This window comes from Perognathus longimembris, chromosome 9 (assembly GCF_023159225.1).
Source record: "Perognathus longimembris pacificus isolate PPM17 chromosome 9, ASM2315922v1, whole genome shotgun sequence".
NCBI classification, from domain to species: Eukaryota; Metazoa; Chordata; class Mammalia; order Rodentia; family Heteromyidae; genus Perognathus; species Perognathus longimembris.
This window is the reverse complement of record NC_063169.1, coordinates 52538147-52548685: the sequence shown is the minus strand read 5'-3', so window position 1 is coordinate 52548685 and position 10539 is coordinate 52538147. Positions and strand designations below refer to the sequence as shown.

Below are 10539 nucleotides of genomic sequence, written 5' to 3'. Positions count from 1 at the left end.
CCATGCAGGAGCTTGGTCCATAGCAATGGCTTCCTATTCTGTTTATGAATTGTCCCCATGTATGCAAAGTACTTAGAGAGGCATGCATTAGCTCTTTATTCAAATTAAATCTAAGAATTTACAGATGGTAAAGGAACCAGTTAAATGAAAACAGAAAGTTGTGTATTTGTGGCACCCTTGTCCTCATGACTGCACTTTGTTTAATATGATTCTCATGGAATAATGGAAAGAGAGCAATGTTGATTTAAAAATATGCAACGAATTGACAGCATCTATGGCTTCAGAACTCATTTCCCCTTATTCTTAATCTGATTTGATTTGTTCTTGAGAAAAAAAAAATCTCTTTTTCTTTTGATGGTGGTGGGGGCCGTGGCTGTGGCATTGGTGATGGCAGTGGCATTGGTGATGGAGATGGTGATCGTAGATGGACAGGAACTCACCATCCTCCTGTATCAGCTGCCCAAGTGGTAGGATGACAGGCATGCATCTCCATTCTCAGCTCGAGTTTAGCAATATTTAAAAGTCAAACAACATTGCTTGAGGGATAGGGTCTGAGTTCACAATGCCAGCTTTTGATAGTGCCATGATTGTTAGAAAAAGCCTCTGTTTAGGTGTGTTTGTGGATTACAGAGGGTTAGCAATAAAAGGGGTATTAGGGATAATGACTCTTCCTTTTTATTTTACAGATTAGGGATCATTTTCAGATCATTTCAGGTGTGATTTTACTAAAGACTACCAAACAAATCAATATAAAATGTGAGAATTCAACATACTTGTCTGGCTCCAAGTCTGCCTCCTTTTCCATCACAGCAGATTTCCTCTCAGGGGTAAAGGTACAACATGAGAATGCTCCCAGATTTTTTTCCAGCTCCACTATGTGCTCCTTTCCCATCTCTTCACGTACCACACAGAAGCCTCTGCAGGTAGAGGGGCTACAGGAAACAGGGATCTACCTGCCTTCAGTACTCTGTTGCAAGTGCACAATGGTCCCCATCTCCTAGGTTATGACAGGATGTTCTCTTCTACACCCAGCCTTCTGATAGCCAATTTTTTTGCTATCCATCAGCAGCTGGACCCATGATTAACTTCTCTGTGAGTCAATTTTGCTGCTTATAAAATAAATACAATTCCACCCATCTCATGAAGCTTTAAGATGAAATAAGTAAATGAATATGGCTTAGCATAGTGTCTGGAATGCTGTTACATCATGAAGTTGGTGTTGTTATTATTTAGGATTGCCTTTTGGAGTCATCTTAATGATATCAATTCTTGGTGAGAGTGAGGACAAGAGATTTATTCTAACTTCCTTTGTTTTCCCCAATTTCAGATTCTCAGGTGAAAATTCTTTTGCTCCTTTTTTTTTTCCAGATGGCTAAAGGAAGTTGCTTGCTTTCACTCTGGTGGAAGGTGTGATAAAAGATTAGTATTATTCAACTAGAATGGTAAAGAGAACTGTGAAGGCTTCCTTCCTCCTCTACTGGAAACCAAATTTGGACAATGAAAGACCCATGGGAGAGAGGTGGATTGTTCCATTTCTCCTGGATGCAGCCTTCCAGTGGTCTACTACTGTCACTGAGAGCTGCTTGCCACAAAGCACATAAACACTCGTCTCAGGGGGAATATACAGGTCCATGGGAAGATCTCTTCATTCTCTTGCCAGTTCCATTTCAACCCAGGCACATAACATTTTGCTGACTGTTCTCGTGTCTCCTGTTAGACCACATGACTCTTCTGAGTAGAGATGATTTTGATCATCTATTTTTTCAAGTGAATCAGCAACTGGACCAACTTCAAAGTAAAAAAAAAGTGTCCTTGAACCTGGAGCAAAGCTCTGGGACAGACCGAGGCTTTGAAGAGAAAGTTTGGTCTTGTCTGGTTTTACCTTATCCCATAACACTTTCTTTCTTTCTCTCTGTGGGACCATGACTCCATCACTTTCACCATGGTCATTTCCTGTCCCACAGGGTGTATGGTACTGCTTACCAGGCTGTGTGACACTCAAGGCCATCCTATCAAAGGGTATATCAAGGTACTCAGTAGAAACAGGACACAAAACCATATGCATCATTTAAAAATATTCCTGTACCTACATAAAATAGTACAAAAGAAATCAAGAATTAAGTTCAAGAATGTTTTCCTTAGTTATCTTTACTACCCAAACAGTATTATTTGAGCACATAAGTATTTTAAAACAACTGAGCTATTTAACATACTTTCTTCTCCCATGCTAAATACTAGAAATTAAATAGGTATTTTGTATTTATACCACATCATTACTAAGTCCAGTCACATTATCAGTGCTTAGTGGATTTCTCACTTTGGCACTTTGGCATTAGAATATACCATAAGGTAGTGCCAAAGACATTCCAGACAATATAAATTTACAGAAGTTTGAAGTGAAATACCTTTGTTTAAAAACAAACTTAGTAAAGGATGCAATTTGAAGGAGGACTTTGTCTGGAGCAGTGGGGACCTTTTTACTGCAGGACTTTTGCACATGCTGCTTTATCTGCCTGGAAAATCGCCCTTACCTCACCCTCTTCGACTATTTAACATCTGCTCATGTTTCCATTACAGTGCCATTCCTGGGAGGCCTGGACTCCGTCCTCTCCTAGAATCCTACTTCTTTTGCCTTCTTGCATGTGTTAGGATTTATGATGATACATTTTACAAGTGAGGTAATTTGATTAAATTCTGTCTCCACAACAGAACAGCCAAGTCTAAAAGGGCATGCTCACATCTGGTTTTGCTCACCATTGACTCTAGTACTTCAAGTGCAGAGCACTTGTTTCACAGAGGATTCAGTGGAGAAGCACTGAGTCACCACCTGGTTGTTGTCATGAGTCTGTGTTAGCCAACCTTAGTCATTTGTGACACTCATATTCCTGTGATGCAGAGGTACACACATGGCCTGCTCTGCCACCAGAATCAGGAAGTGATTTGGATATTGTCAGGGTCTTTCCAGGGGAAAAAAAGCAGACTGTCCTCTATCTCACATGGTCCACCATGGCTCCTGGTCATAGCATATCAGTGAGTCTGGTCAGGGACCCCTGTGCTGTTGCCACCCCATAGTTGCACTGTCGTCCTACAGAGCTGAACGACCCCGGGTTTTATCTGACTCCTTCAGAGCATTTCATCCTTAATGGCCACTTTAAAACAAACGCATTTGAAAAGTAGGTCAGCTGGTGATGCAGAAGCTTGCAACACAGGTGAGAAAACACTGTGCATGTGGAAATGGAGAGACTGGTACAAGTTCTTACCTGAAGTATAGGAGAATTGATCCAATTGCTTTATATATGGTCTCTTTCCTTCCTACCTGTCCAGTTCCCATTAATTAATGAAATCCACACATGGAAAGTTATAAAGAAAAGCTTTAAGATTTCTAATGATTATTAGTGTAGTTTTTAGTGTAGTGGTTAACATTTCGCCCTCTGAAGTCTGGCCTGGTTTCACTTCTGGCCCAGCCATTCAAAAGATGTTAAGCAAGTTAATTAACCTCTCAGGGGATCAGTCTTTCTTTCTGTACAAGGGAGAATTCAAAGAAGGATGTACTTTCTAACCCCTGAGACTTAGGTGAGCTACTGATGATATAATGCATGCACAATATGTGGTACATAGAACAATTTATCTAAGAAGTTAGATGTAGGGGCTGGGAATATGGCCTAGTGGCAAGAGTGCTTGCCTCATATACTGGAAGCCCTGGGTTTGATTCCTCAGCAGAAAATGGCCAGAAGCGGCGCTGTGGCTCACGTGGCAGAGTGCTAGCCTTGAGAAAAAAATAAAAAAGAAGCCAGGACAGTGCTCAGGCCCTGAGTTCAAGGCCCAGGACTGGCAAAAAAAAAAAAAAAGAAGTTACATGTACTTTTTAGAAGAATTTGTATCTATATGACATAAAAGGACTGGATAAGAATAAACATTTCTGGAAATTATTCCTCAGACACAGCCTCGGTGAGCAAATAAAACAAGTAATTATTTTTTGATTATTCCTTGAATCTTCCTTCACAAGGCCTAACCAATAAAAGTGTCAGCAAGAAGAGAACTTCCTAACATGAAATGAAAACAGCACCAAGGCCTCTTTCTTGTCTCTGAATTTTTTTAAAATTAGAGTCTTGAGGCTGATTAGGGCAATACAAGAGAAGTATTTTGTGTAATAATACATCCTGGTTTATTTTCATGAGACCCAGGTGAGGTGATAAGGAGCATGATGAGCACTTGCTGCTCTGTTTCCTACTAGGTTCTGCAAGATCCATGGGAGGGGACTTCTTACACAGAGGGATAAAGAGGACACATTGAAAGAAGTGCTTTTTGAGACTGTGTCTTGTACAGCCCAAGTGTTCACTGGGTCCTACTGCACACACACACACACTCACACACACACACTCACACACACACACATGCACACGTTCTTTTTTGAGGTTTTTGGGTCTCTAGAAACACCACATTAACATGAAAATTTCTCTCACTATTGCCCCCAGAAGAAGGTGGGGAAATGTAGGCTTTTAGATTAGAGACACATACACTTCCAACTGTGCCCTTCAAAACATAATTGTGGCTATCTTGAAATGCTTCAAGTTCCTGGGGTTTGCATTAATACTCATTAAGGTTGTTATAAGGATTAAATTTTGTGCTTTCATTATGGAATAGCACATAGCTGTCCATTATGGTTATTTGTCTGAGACACGAGGAGAGGTAAATTATGATAGAGGGAGACCTAAATCCAGATTACAGAGCTCTACCTGGATTGGGGACTCCAGAAGATGAAGGTACGAAGTCATGGATGCCTGAATGTGTAGTGGATGGGGCAGAGAAAGGCAAAGCATCTGACAAGGGAGGATTCCAACACAAATGTCACTGCTTAGATTTATTGCAGTACCTGGGTGAAATATGAAGATGGGAATTAATAGGATAGAGATGCAAATGCCAATAGTAATCATGGTTAAGGCAGGAACAAATGATATAATACATACATAGAAAAGTAAGTGTACTTTAGATACTACATTTTCTGTTTACCTCATTCCAGGCTCAATGCTAGGCACAGGGGAGAAATCATTGAGGTTAGTGTTTCCAGTGAGCTCACACATAAATGAGCAGAGAAAATCAGCACAAACATACAATCTAAGTACTTTGGTTCATGTTTGTAGTTTCAGCTACTCAGGAAGCTTTCTGAATTTCTACAATCACAGCCATGCTATGTTACCCATCCAGCCTCATTTTTTCATTCTTCGAGTATGCATTGAGTGCTAGTAAGTCCACTTAAACTATATAATGAACAACAGAATCCCTGTTCTCAAAGACCTCACTGTATAAGACAGGAAGACAACCAGCTCATCAAGAAATGGCTGTAATACAATGGAATAGCTACTTAATGGAAGTGATATGTTATGTATTAAATTTGCATAAAGCAAAGAATGTTTACTTCATTTAGAAACAGCAGGGAGGGATTTATAAAAAGAATGATGAAAGCTCAGTGCAAAAGTAGCCAGAATACACTTGTTTATATTATCTAGACCTAAATAACAACAACAAAAAAAGAATAAAAAGAACAGTAAATTAAATCAGGAAGTTATAATGCATGACTGATTGATAGTAACAGTCACAAACAACTCTGACAGAGCCACAAGCTTATAGAGACCACCCCAACCGTACTCAAAATGATTGTCTAAAAGGCTGGTTCAGCCTCCAACAGATGCCACTCTGTTACTAACCATTGGGACCAAGGGTTATATTTTTAAATGTCTGATCCCCTCCTCCTCATTTGCCCCATTTGCCTCAATCCTTTTGAATATACTCATAGTCAACGATGCATTCATATTGTCATTGACGTGCTTGGTGATTCCCAAACAAACCTCATAATTTCTCTCTGATTTTTGGTTTTCAGTTTGTCCTGAGTCTTAAAGGTTGTGTAGAGGTGAAGCCAAACATGCAGAAGTGGCTTCGTGGGTATAGAAATCTGAAACTGAAGAATGCTGGAAGTAGCAGGAACCTAAGTATAAGGGCACAGAGTCGTATGGGTTCATGAAGCTAGCGGTGGCCTCCCAGAGTGAGAAGCGAACATGAGAGGTAGCCAAGGTCCAGGTCTTCAGAGTTTGGATGCTTCATTGTAGGCATTTGAATGAATGAAATGATTCATTTTTTTTCTCACTTATTTGATTTGGTTTGTAGAATGATAATCTGGGAAACAGGTGGAAAAGTGACAAAGTATTGGAGTTAGGCAGCTATTGTGGAAATGGGGAAAGGCTCGATCTGAGAGATATTCAATGGCTACAGAAAACCCCCACAGAATTTTATAACTAATTAAATGTGGGACCTGCCTAGAAGAGAAGTAGATAGAAGAGAAACAAATGTGAAATTATGACCTCAAAACACCAAGAGGCTGAGCAGTGGCTTGAAAGAGTATACTCAATTCATTGGCTAAAGACATTTCTTTATGAACTGAGTTATTTAGCATACCTAAAATCTCTATCATCCATAGTGTTTGTGAGGCAGAAATACAGAGGATCACAACCCAAAGTAGAGGCTATCCCTTGACCAACTGTGTGACACCCTATGTGAAAAATATCTAAAGGGGGCTGGGAATGTGGCTTAGTGGTGGGAGTACTTGCCTAGCTTGCACAAAGCCCTGGGTTTGATCCTCAGCACATAAACAGAAAAAGCTGGAAGTGGCGCTGTGGCTCAAGAGGTAGAGTGCTAGCCTTGAGCAAAATAAACCAGGGACCAGTGCTCAAGCCCTGAGTCCAAGCCCCAGGACTGGCAAAAAAACAGAAAAACAAAAAAAAACAACAACAAAACAACAAAAAACAAACAAAAAAACAAAAAAACAGCCCCAAACCCCCAAAACTAAAGGTACAAATGGGTTGAGAGGTGACCCAATTAGGAGAGTGGGCAGCCTGATAAATATGAGTCCCTTAGTGGAAAATCCAAATACTGTCAAAGCAACCAACCAACCAACCAACTAGTCAGCTAAACTTGTTTGTTCATATGTTGATTTAAAAATATTTAAATAATTTTTGTGTCAGAGGACATATCCCAGTGATTTTTTATTTTATAAAGTCAATCTTTGGTCAACCCTGAGGTCTTTGTTCAGCGTCTCAGTGCCCCTGGGATCACAATGGAACAGGCAGAGCTTGGGCTTCTTTGTGTTATGTGAGCAGCGGCACTTCCTCTTCTATGTGCTCTAACACTGGGCTTCCATATGGGAATCTAGACATGACTCTGGAGCTTTGGAATCTTTGAAATTGCTAATGGAAACATCAGTGATTCGTGCCATTTCTGTTGAATGTAAGTGCTTGGCTATACTTCTGGTGATGGAGTGTTTCTTCTTTTTGTTCTGCTTTGTTTGTTATTTACTGTTTGTTTCTATCTGGAAAAAATGGAGATCACATCAAGGGAGCTGGATTCATTACTCTAATTTTTTTTTTCATTGTGGATAAGACTTTTATTTGACTCAATAAATGTACACATCTCAGACCATGGTGGCCCCTGTTTCTCTTCACAATGGCATTTGCTGCCCAAGCAAGCCACAGGACCCCTGTTGCTCTTTTTCCATGGTCTCAGTGAGGTGGAGAATGCCTGTGAGCCACAAATCAGTAGAGAATTAACACATGCTGTTGTTTTTGAGGTTTCCAAATATTTTCCACCTCCCATTGTGTGTTTTGTGTTTTGTACTCCACATCCTGCCAACACCTCCTCCAGCAACATTCCTCCCTGGCTTCCCAACTCATCTGGACAGCAAACAAAACTTCCCATCAGTCATTAATCACATGGACATATTTATATGTGCTGAAAACAAGGAGGTGATGAGAATACATACTTTCCTTGGGGGTCTACAAAGTCATTTTTGTTTAAAAATAGGACCTTTGGTAAGTAAATTTATATGACTTGTGATTTTAAGACAACTCATAACTGGTTGAATACTAAAACATGCTCCTTAATGCTAACCACAGAGCATATAGAACTGGTGGATGTGAAAGTTAAAGAAAGGAGAGAGAGAACAAGAGAGGATAGAAAGCTGAGAGGCCTTCACTGGAAAAGGCACAGATATGTTGCTATTCTCCCTGGACAAATTACTCTTGGGAAAAGTCCTCTTTTTCTATTCCTTTTGTAGAATACTTTGACTTTTCAGTAGACTTTTTTCCATGTAACTATCACTACATCCTGTAAGTCATAGTAAAATGACTTTTCTTTTTCCTATCTGCATTTATGGGAATTTTGTTGAAACTGATTAATATTCATTGCATAGTTAGGTACAATCTCATTTTCTTTCATTTGTTTCTGAGGGCAATGGCCTTTGTATTCTAGTGCAAACATCAGTTGTCAATCTTTGCCAAGGAGATTGGTGGCTCAGTTGATATCAACATGGGACCCGAAGAGAAAGTTTATTGCTCTCTTGTCCCCACAACTTCTTGCTTTCTACCCCACTAAGTGTCTGTGACCTCATTCCTTTCAGTTATCTTAGTCAGAGAATGCCAAGCCTTGATTTTCTTTCTTATACAAAATGCCCTTGTAAAATGACAGCAGTGAAGTGTTGGTGCATTATATTTTTTCCATGAACCTTTTAAAGGTCTTTGGAAAGTGCTATTGTATTTGACTCTCTCTTGAGTATATCCCTCTTTATTGAAGATAGTATATGTTATCTACACCCAAGTTCTACTTAGCACTTTCTTTGATTATACTTACTATAACTGAAACAGTACTAAGGTCTCATTTTGTCTCATTACACTGAAAATCATCTAATAAAGATCACAAATGTCATAATTTGACATCAGCTCTCTGCTTTGAAACAAGCAAGTTAGATACATCACTAAGCCAAAAAGGAAGAAAAGGGGACAGAGAAAGGGAATATTGTTGTAAACTTTAAGCACCGTCTTTTTTATTATTTAAAATCTATGTTGCATTTTCTCCTCTTGAGTTTTTAGACTTGAAGTCTGCTCTGCGAGTTTAAGGAATATGACGACATTTGAGACGGGGAAAAAGAGAATTCTCTGAACACAGTAATATTTTAAGCCTCATTGGTATGTACTGATAAAACCTATTGTAGTTGCAGTGTAGGGCTCTTGATTGTGTAGCTATGAATTATTTAAACAAAGCTTATGTAACATAAAGGACAATTGTCTAAAAATACAACTTCTCCTGCTCTTATTTTTGAAGTTATATGTTTGGTGGTGGTAATGATGTGATAATGGGAGACTTATTTTCTAAGTCCTGGCTTTCAGACCTGCTTTGTGATTCAGAATTCTGGCTCAGATTGCCAGTGAATAAGCTTCTCCAGGTTTGATTTCTTGTGAGTGGAAACAGCATTAAGTGAAAAGCAATGACTCATATACCATGGATGTCAGGCTGGTGTCTGTGATATACATTCAGATTCTCATTACAACAAAATCTCAAATTATAGAATCTAACAGATCACCTCTCAATAAGGGAAATACAGCTCCAGGCTCCAAAAGTTGTTGGAGCTTTCCCCTTGATTACCTTTCTTTTAGGATCCCACTTAGCTTGGTGGCAATATTTCCTTTTTCTCTACTAAAATGGCTCATTTTATACATGAAACAATTATCAGGTCATTTGAGTTTACTTAGTGTACTTAGAAAAGACATGGTAGGTATAAAGAATGCAAAATAATTTCTTTTTTCCCTCCCTTGTCCCCATCCCTCCCTCACACCCAAGTCTTAAGCAAGGCTCAATCCATTGTTGATTAAATAGTAAATCTTATACTTGTACTTAAGAGAGTAACTAAAGACTATGTCATCAGGAAGGATGGGCCTAATGGGTGTTTTATATGGTCAAAAAGCCTGGAGTGGGCAGGGGTTATAAATTAGATGAGAAGGTGTGATGTGGGAAGAGCCATTGGTCCCACATGCGTCTCTAGGGTGGTATTGGAGGAAGCTTCTTACGATCATGGTGTCATCATTGGGGCCTCTTCAGGACTTCTGACAAGTGTCTGTTTTCAGGCCTTTCATTCCCAATTGGATTGCCAAAGAAGAGTGGCCAGGGTGACTGGACCTCAGAATAGGGGCCTTGGGCAACAACTGAGGAGCCAAAAATGGATGCCACTTAGGATCATGTCTAATTAGTCTTGCAGATATTTGAAAAGCTTTATGGAGAGGATGCTATTTCTAATGGTCTAAGCTCTGGCAGGTGAGAGTTAAATGTCATGAGATGTAACGAGTATCTGTCACATGGGGTGAAAAGGGGTAGTCTCTGGAGCCCTCAGTGGGGGATCCTCTGATTCTGCTTATAGGTATGAATTCTGTGATTTTAAGTATTTGAAGTTTCAACCTCAGCTTAAAGAAAGTAGACATGACGATTAGGGTGGAATTCGGCTAAGTTCTGAGGTTCTGGAATAAGACAACCTGGGTTTAACCACTTAGGAGGCAATCTATTTGGCTTCTCAATTTTCTTATATCTAAAATTGGGATGGCAGAACATTTCTTATATGGTTGTGAAATAATTAAATTAGTATAGGTAAGAATATTAGGTTAGAAGCTGGTACAAGTAAGTAAGCTCTCCATATTGGTTGTTGTTATTTGGGCACTTATAGAC

General features: G+C 39.5%; 1 long non-coding RNA gene across 1 annotated transcript; it reads left to right on the top strand.

Annotated features, from left to right (window-relative positions):
• The first annotated feature begins 1378 nt into the window (after positions 1-1378).
• LOC125357307 lies at positions 1379-10088 on the top strand. Its single transcript, XR_007212112.1, has 4 exons — positions 1379-1627; positions 5879-6100; positions 8916-9011; positions 9948-10088. It is a non-coding gene; the product is annotated as an uncharacterized LOC125357307 (long non-coding RNA).
• The last annotated feature ends 451 nt before the right edge of the window (positions 10089-10539 follow it).